The sequence below is a fragment of the Rhinopithecus roxellana genome, chromosome 4, assembly GCF_007565055.1.
Source record: "Rhinopithecus roxellana isolate Shanxi Qingling chromosome 4, ASM756505v1, whole genome shotgun sequence".
NCBI classification, from domain to species: Eukaryota; Metazoa; Chordata; class Mammalia; order Primates; family Cercopithecidae; genus Rhinopithecus; species Rhinopithecus roxellana.
In genome coordinates this window covers 166,300,965-166,309,280 of record NC_044552.1, presented here as the reverse complement: position 1 = coordinate 166,309,280, position 8,316 = coordinate 166,300,965, and positions in this window count along the sequence as shown.

Below are 8,316 nucleotides of genomic sequence, written 5' to 3'. Positions count from 1 at the left end.
GATAAAATTGAGAATAAAGGAATGAAAAGCCCATTGGACAACCTTCCTTAAATGTCACTTCTCTCAGGCTTTTGGCTAACAGTAAGAGGTTGCAATCTGGCAAGTTAATAATAATACCTGTAATGCTGCTATTTTATATTTCTGGTGATAGAACCATATGGAAATAGTAGACGACATCAAATTATGAAATCAGAGATCAGCTATGTTATTGCCATCTTCTCTGACCATTTCAAGCACAATGAAAGTTTTGCTCAGAAGGCTGCTTCTATAATAACTGAATATATTTTAGTTCTATAAAGCCCTTTTTGCTGTATTTCCAGAGTTCCACATCATAAATCATAGCTGAAATAACTGGCTGGAACATTTTTAAAGCAGCTGTTGATAGCATCTACCATGGCCAAAGAAGAGCCTAGTTATGCACCCGAAGCATCATTGTAGAGCTGCATGACTTACCGGTGTAAGATTTAGTTGCAAAATGTCCTTCCAGAAAACTAAAATTCAGTGGCTGGGTGGCAATCTTATAAACCAATTATAGATTGTGAAAACGTCACTGATTTTATTTTCATTTAGTAGCTTTATTGAATAACTATTATGTACCAGTTACTACTGAAAATACATTTGTAATTTATGTCAGGCCACTTTTTTCTACTAATCATTTAAAAATAGGACCACAATTTGTGCTCTAAAGAATGTTACCCACAGGAACAGAAAACCAAACACCGCATGTTCTCATTTATAATTGGGAGCTGAACAATGGACACATGCTGGGGAACAACATACACTGAGGCCTGTTGGGGGTGAGGGACATGAGGGAGAGCATCAGGAAGAATAGCTAATGGATACTGGGCTTAATACCTAGGTGATGGGATGATCTATGCAGCAAACCACCATGGCACACGTTTACCTATGTAACAAACCTGCACATGTACCCCTGAACTTAAAAGTTGAAGGAAAAAAGTCATTCAGATTGCACTCTTTTATGTAAGGTTTCTTTTGCTTAGTATAATGCATTCGAGATTCATCCAAATTGTTGTATGTATCAGTAGTTGGTTCCTCTTTCTTGCTGAGTAGTAGTTCGTTGCAGATATGCCATGATTTGTATATCCATTTCCTTGTTGATAGACATTTGGGTTGTCTCTAGTTTTTGATTCTTATGAATAAAGCTATGAACATTCATGTAAAAAAAAAAAGAATGTTGTCGGCAAATAGAGGAAATTCATCCTTCTATTGGCTACGACAGCTAGGCATGCATCAGGTCTCATATGCATCCACAAAGATCAGTCCACAAAGATCAGTCTAGCAATCAGAACCCAATTTAAAGTGTTCTAGTAATTAAAAATGTTTATAATGTACTGAATTTTAGATGTTTAATAAAATGAGTTATGCAACAGGAGTTCCAGGTCCCACTATTGAGTGGGTTGGTGGGTAGGTGTGTAGGCTTCACAAAATTACACATTTGGGGCACCTGAGAATTAATAGGGATTTTGTGCCCAGCCAGAATTAAGCAAATAAGTGAAGTATCTCCATAATGAAAGCATAAAACATTGGTGAAAGAAATTGAAGAGGACACACGCACACAAAAGGAAAGATACTCCATTGTCATGGATGGGAAGACTAAATATTGTTAAAATATTCATACTACCCAAAGCAACCTATGGATTCAATGCAATTCTGATCAAAATACCTAAGACATTCTTCACAGAAATAGGAATAAAATGTGTATGGAGCCACAAAAGACCCAGAATAGCCAACGTTATCCTGAGCAAAAAGAACATAACTGGAGGAATCACATTACCTGACTTCAAATCATGCTACAGAGCTGTAAGTAACCAAAACAGCATGGTACTGGCATAAAAACAGACACATAGACCAAGAGAACAGAATAGAGAATACAGAAACAAACCCATACATCTCCAGTGAACTCATTTTCAACAAAATTGCCAAGAACATACATTGGGGAAAACACAATCTCTTCAATAAATAACAGTGCTGGGAAAGTGATACACATATTCAGAAGAGTGAGACTAGACCGCTACCTCTCACCATATACAAAAATTACATACAAATGCATTAAAGACTTAAATCCAAGACCTCGAACTATAAAGCTACTCCAAGAAAACTCTATCTCCATGAGTTTGTGAACCCCGAAAATCTGAGACAGTCTCAGTTAATTTGGGAAGTTTATTTGGGCAAGGTTAAGGATGTGCACGTGACACAGCCTCAGGAGGTCCTGACAACATGTGCCTCAGGTGGTCAGAGCACAGTTTGACTGTGCTCTCTCCTAAGGGAGACGTGAGACATCAATCAGCATATGTAAGATGAACATTGTTTCAGTTTGGAAAGGTGGGACAACTCGAAGCAAAGACTCGAAGTGGGGAGGGGGCTTCCAAATTATAGGTAAATAAGAAGCAAATGGTTGCATTCTTCTGAGTTTCTGATGAGCCTCTCTAAAGGAGGCAATCAGATATGTATTTATCTCAGTGAGCAAGGGGGTGACTTTGAATAGGAAGTCACCTATTGGGAAGCAGGTTGGCCCTAAGCACTTCCTAGCTTGACTTTTCCCTTTAGCTTAGCGATTTGGGGGCCCTAAGATTTTCCTTTCACAAGTTCAATAGTTTTGATTTTTAGCTCCCACAAATATGTGAGAACATGCAAAGTTCGTCTTTCTGTGCCTGGTTTATTTCATTTAATATAATGACCTCCAGTTCCATCCATGTTGTTGCAAATGACAGCAACACATTCTTTTTTATGGCTGAAGAGTACTCTATTGTGTATATGTACCCCATTTTTAAAAATCCATTCGTCTGTTGATAGACACTTAGGTTGCTCATAAATCTTAGCTATTGTAAATAGTGCCGCAAAAAACATGGGAGTGCAGATAGCCCTGCCATATTCTGATTCCCTTTCTTTTGGGTATATACCTAGCAGTGGGATTGCTGGATCACATTTTTAAATTTTGAGGAACCTCCAAGCTGTTCTTCATAGTAGCTGTACTCATCTACATTCCCACCAACAGTGTACAAGAGTTCACTTTTCACTATATCCTTACCAGTATTTATTATTGCTTGTCTTTTGGATGAAAGCCTTTCTTTTTTCTTTTTTGAAACAGAGTTTTGCTCTTGTCATCCAGGCTGGAGTGCCATGGCATGATCTTGGTTCACTGTAACCTCTGCCTCCTGGGTTCAAGTGATTCTCTTGCCTCAGCCTCCCGAGTAGCTGGGACTACAAGCATGCACCACTACACCCGGCTAATTTTTTTGTATTTTTAGTAGAGACTTAGTAGAGATGGGGTTTCACCATGTTGGCCAGGCTGCTCTTGAACTCCTGACCTCAGGTAATCCACTGCCTCGGCCTCCTAAAGTATTGGGATTACAGGCATGGGCCACTGTGCCCAGCCAATAAAAGTCATTTTAACTGGAGTGAGATGTTATTGTTGTTCTGATTTGCATTTCTCTGACAATCAGTGATGTTCAGCACCTTTTCACATGCCTGTTTGCCATTTGTCTATTCGATCTTTTGCCCATCTTCTAATTGAATTATTAGATTTTTTTCCCACTGAGTTTTTTTGGGCTTCTTATCCATTCTGGTTATTAATCTCTGATAGATGAATAGTATGCAAATATTCTTTCCTATGCTGTGGGTTGGATCTTCACTTTGTTGTTGATTGTTTACTTTGCTGTGCAGAAGTCTTTATTTTGATGTAATCCCATTTGTCCAATTTTGCTTTGATTACTTCTGCTTGTGGGGTATTACTCAAAAAATCTTTGCCCGCTCCAATGTACTACAGAGTTTCTTCAATGTTTTCTTGGAGTAGTTTTATAGTTTGAGGTCTTGGATTTAAGTCTTTAATCCATTTGGATGTAATTTTTGTATGTGGTGAGAGGTAGCGGTCTAGTATCACCTGAATATGTATATCATTTTCCCAGCACTGTTATTTATTGAAGAGATTGTCCTTTCCCCAATGTATGTTCTTGGCAATTTTGTTGAAAATGAGTTCACTGGAGATGTATGGATTTGTTTCTGCATTCTCTATTCTGTTCTCTTGGTCTATGTGTCTGTTTTTATGCCAGTACCATGCTGTTTTGGTTACTTACAGCTCTGTAGCATGATTTGAAGTCAGGTAACACGATTCCTCCAGTTATGTGCTTTTTGTTCAGGATAACTTTGGCTATTCTGGGTCTTTTGTAACTCCATACATATTTTAAGATTTTTTTTCCTATTTCTGTGAAGAATGTCTTAGGTATTTTGATTGGAATTGCATTGAATCCATAGGTTGCTTTGGGTAGTATGAATATTTTAACAATATTTAGTCTTCCCATCCATGAAAATGGAGTATCTTTCCTTTTGTGTGTGTGTCCTTTTCATTTTCTTTTCACCAATGTTTTATGCTTTCATTATAGAGATATTTCACTTATTTGCTTAGGTTAATTCCTAGGAATTTAATTTTCCTTGTAGCTATTCTAAATGGGCTTAATTTATTGATTCCTTTTCAGATTGTTTGCTTTTGGCATATAGAAATGCTACTGATTTTTATGTTGATTTTGTATCCTGCAACTTTACTGAATTTGTTTACCAGTTTTACTAGTTTTTTGTTGGGGTCTTTAGGTTTTTCCAAATATAAGATCATTATCTGCAAACAAGGATAATTTGCCTTCTTTATTTCCAATTTGGATGCCCTTTATTTCTTTCTCTTGTCTGATTGCTCTAGCTAGGGCTTTCAGTACTATGTTGGATAATTGGATAATAGATAGTTGGATGAAGTTGGTGACAATGGGCATCTTTGTCATGTTCTAGGTCTAAAAGGAAAGCCCGTTTTCAGTTTTTCCCAATTCAGTATGATACCAGCTGTGGGTCTGTTGTATATGGATTTTATGTTGAGCTACGTTCCTTCTATACCCAACTTTTTGAGGGTTTTTCTTATAAAGGAATGTTGAATTTTATCAAATGCTTTTTCAGCATCACTTGAAATGTTCATATAGTTTTTGTCTTCCATTCTGTTGATATAATATATCACACCGAATTTGGTTTATTAGTATGTCTCCTCTATGCCAGTTTTGCTGATGGTTTTAATCATAAAGGATGCTGGATTTTGTCAAATGCGTTTTCTGCATCTGTTGAGATAATCACGATTTTTGTTTTTAATTCTGTTTATGTGATATATCACATTTATTGACTTGTGTATGTTAAATCATCCCTGGCATGAAACCCACTTGATTATGGTGTATTATCATTTTAATATGCTGTTGGAATTGGTTAGCTAGTATTTGGTTGAGGATTTTTGCATCTGTGTTCATCAGGGATATTGGTCTGTAATTTTTTTTTTTTTTTTTTTTCTGTTTTCTTTTTTTGAGACGGAGTCTCACTCTGTCGCCCAGGCAAGAGTGCAGTGGCACAATCTTGGCTCACTGCAAGCTCCGCCACCCGGATTCATGCCATTCTCCTGCCTCAGCCTCCCAGTAGCTGGGACTATAGGCGCCCGCCACCACACCCATCTAATTTTGTATTTTTAGTGGAGACGGGGTTTCGCTGTGTTACCAGGATGGTGTCGATCTCCTGACCTCGTGATCCGTCTGCCTCGGCCTCCCAAAGTGCTGGGACTACAGGCGTGAGCCACTGTGCCCCGCTGTAGTTTTCTTTTTTCATTATGTCCTTTCCTAGTTTTGGTATCAAGATAATACCGGATTCATAGAATGATTTAGGAAGGGGCCAGACGCCATGGCGCATGCCTGTAATCCCAGCAATTTGGGAGGTCATGGCAGGTGGATTGCTTGAGCTCAGGAGTTTGAGACCAGCCTAGGCAACATAGTGAAACCCTGTCTCTACCAAAAACACAAAAAACTAGCCAGGCATGGTGGTGTGCACCTGTGTTCCCAGCTACTTGGGAGGCTGAGGCAGGAGGATCACTTGAGCCTGGGAGGCGGAGGTTGCAGTGAGCTGAGATTGCACCACTGCACTCCAGCCCAGACAACAGAGTGAGACCCTATCTCCAAAAAAAAAAAAAAAAAAAAAAAAAAAAAGAAGAAGAAGAAGAGAAAAGAAGAGAAGAGAAAAGAGAGATGATTTATGAAGAATTCCCTCTTTCTTTATCTTTTGGAATAGTTTCAGTAAGATTGGTACCAATTCTTCTTTGAATGCCTGATAGAATTCAGCTGTGAATCCATCTGGTCCTGGACTTTTTTTTTCTTTTCTTTTCTTTTTTTTTTTTTTTAGACAGAGTTTCTTTCTGTCACCCAGGCTTGAGTACAGTGGCATCATCTTGGCTTACTGCAACCTCTGCCCTCCAGGTTTGAGTGATTCTCGTGCCTCAGACTCCTGAGTATCTGGGATTACAGGAGTGTGCCACCATGCCCAACTAATTTTTGTAGTTTTAGTAGAGACAGGGTTTCACCATATTGGCCAGGCTGGTCTTGAACTCCTGACCTCAAGTGATCCACTCACCTTGGCTTCCCAAAGTGCAGGTATTACAGGCGAACATCCTTCTATTTCTTTTTCTAAAATTTTTCTTATTTTTTGAGATGAAATCTCTCTCTCTTGCCAGGCTGGAGTGGTGCAGTGGCATGATCTTGGCTCACTGAAGCCTCTGCCTGCTGGGTTCAAGTGATTCTCCTGCCTCAGCCTCCCAAGTAGCAGGGTCTACAGGTGTGCGCCACTACACCTGGCTAATTTTTTGTATTTTTAGTAGAGTCGGGGTTTTACCACATTGGTCAGGCTGGTCTCAATCTCCTGACCTCAAGTGATCCACTCGCCTCAGCCTCCCAGAGTGCTGGGATTACAGGTGTGAGCCACCGTGCCTAGCCCATCCTTTTATTTCTGATTGGAGAATTCCCTTTAGCATGTTTTTGTAGGACAGGTCTGGTGTTGATGAAATCCCTCAGACTTTGGGAATGTCTTTATTTCTCCTTCATGTTTGAAGGGTATTTTCACAGGACATAGTATTCTAGGGTAAAAGATTTTTTCCTTCAGCTCTTTAAATATGTCATGATACTCTCACCTGGCCTGTAAGCTTTCCACTGAAACGTCTGCTGCCAGATGCATTAGAGCTCCATTGTATGCTATTTGTTTCATTTCTCTTGCTGCTTTTAAGATTTTCTTTATCCTTGACTTTTGGGAGTTTGATTACTAAATGCCTTGAGGTAGTTTTCTTTAGATTATATGTACTTGGTGTTCTATAACATTCTTGTACTTGGATATGGATATCTTTCTCTAGAGTTGGGAAGTTCTCTGTTATTATCTATTTGAATAAACTTTTTGTCCCTCTCTTTCTCTACCTCGCCTTCAAGGCCAATAACTTAGATTTGTCCTTTTGAGGCTATTTTCTTGATCTTGTAGGTGTGCTACATTCTTTTTATGCTTTTTTCTTTTTTCTCCTCTGACTATCCTTTTGAAATAGCCTGTATTCAAGCTCACTAATTCATTCTTCTGCTTAATCATTTCTGGCATTAAAAGACTGGTGCATTCTTCAGTATGTAAATCGCATTTTTTAACTTGATAATTTTCTGCTTTATTCTTTTTAATTATCTCAATCTCTTCATTAAATTTATCTGACAGAATTCTTAATTCTCAGTGTGATCTTTAATTTCTTTGCATTTCCTCAAAATAGCTATTTTGAATTCTCTTTCTGAAAGGTTACATAGCTCTCTTTCTCTAGGATTGGTCTTGGTACCTTATTTTATTTTATTTAGACAGAGTCTCGCTCTGTTGCCAGGCTGGAGTGGAGTGGTGTGATCTTGGCTCACTGCAACCTCCACCTCCCAGGTTCAAGCAATTCTCCTGCTTCAATCTCCCGAGTAGCTGGCACTACAGGTGTGCGCCACCAGGTCCAGCTAATGTTTGTATTTTTAGTAGAGATGGGGTTTCACCATGTTGTCCAGGATGGTGTCGATCTCTTGACCTTGTGATCTGCCCACCTTGGCCTCCCAAAGTGCTGGGATTACAGGTGTGAGTCACTGCGCCCAGCCAGTCCCTGGTACCTTATTTAGTTCATTTAGTGAAGTCATGTTTTCCAGGATGGGCTTGATCCTTGTGGATGTTTGTCAGTGCTGGGCATTAAAGAATTAGGTATTTATTGTTGTCTTTGCAGTATGGGTTGTTTGCATCCATTCTTGTGAAGGCTTTTTAGATATTTGAAAGGACTTGGGTGTTGTGATCTAAGCTGTATGTGCATTAGGGGACACTCCAAGCCCAGTAATGTTACGGTTCTTGCAAACTCACAGAAATACCACCTTGGTGGTCTCAATTAGATCCGGAAGAATTCTCTTGACTACCAGGCAGACTCTCATTCTCTTACCTTACTTTCTCCCAAACAGAGTCTCTCTT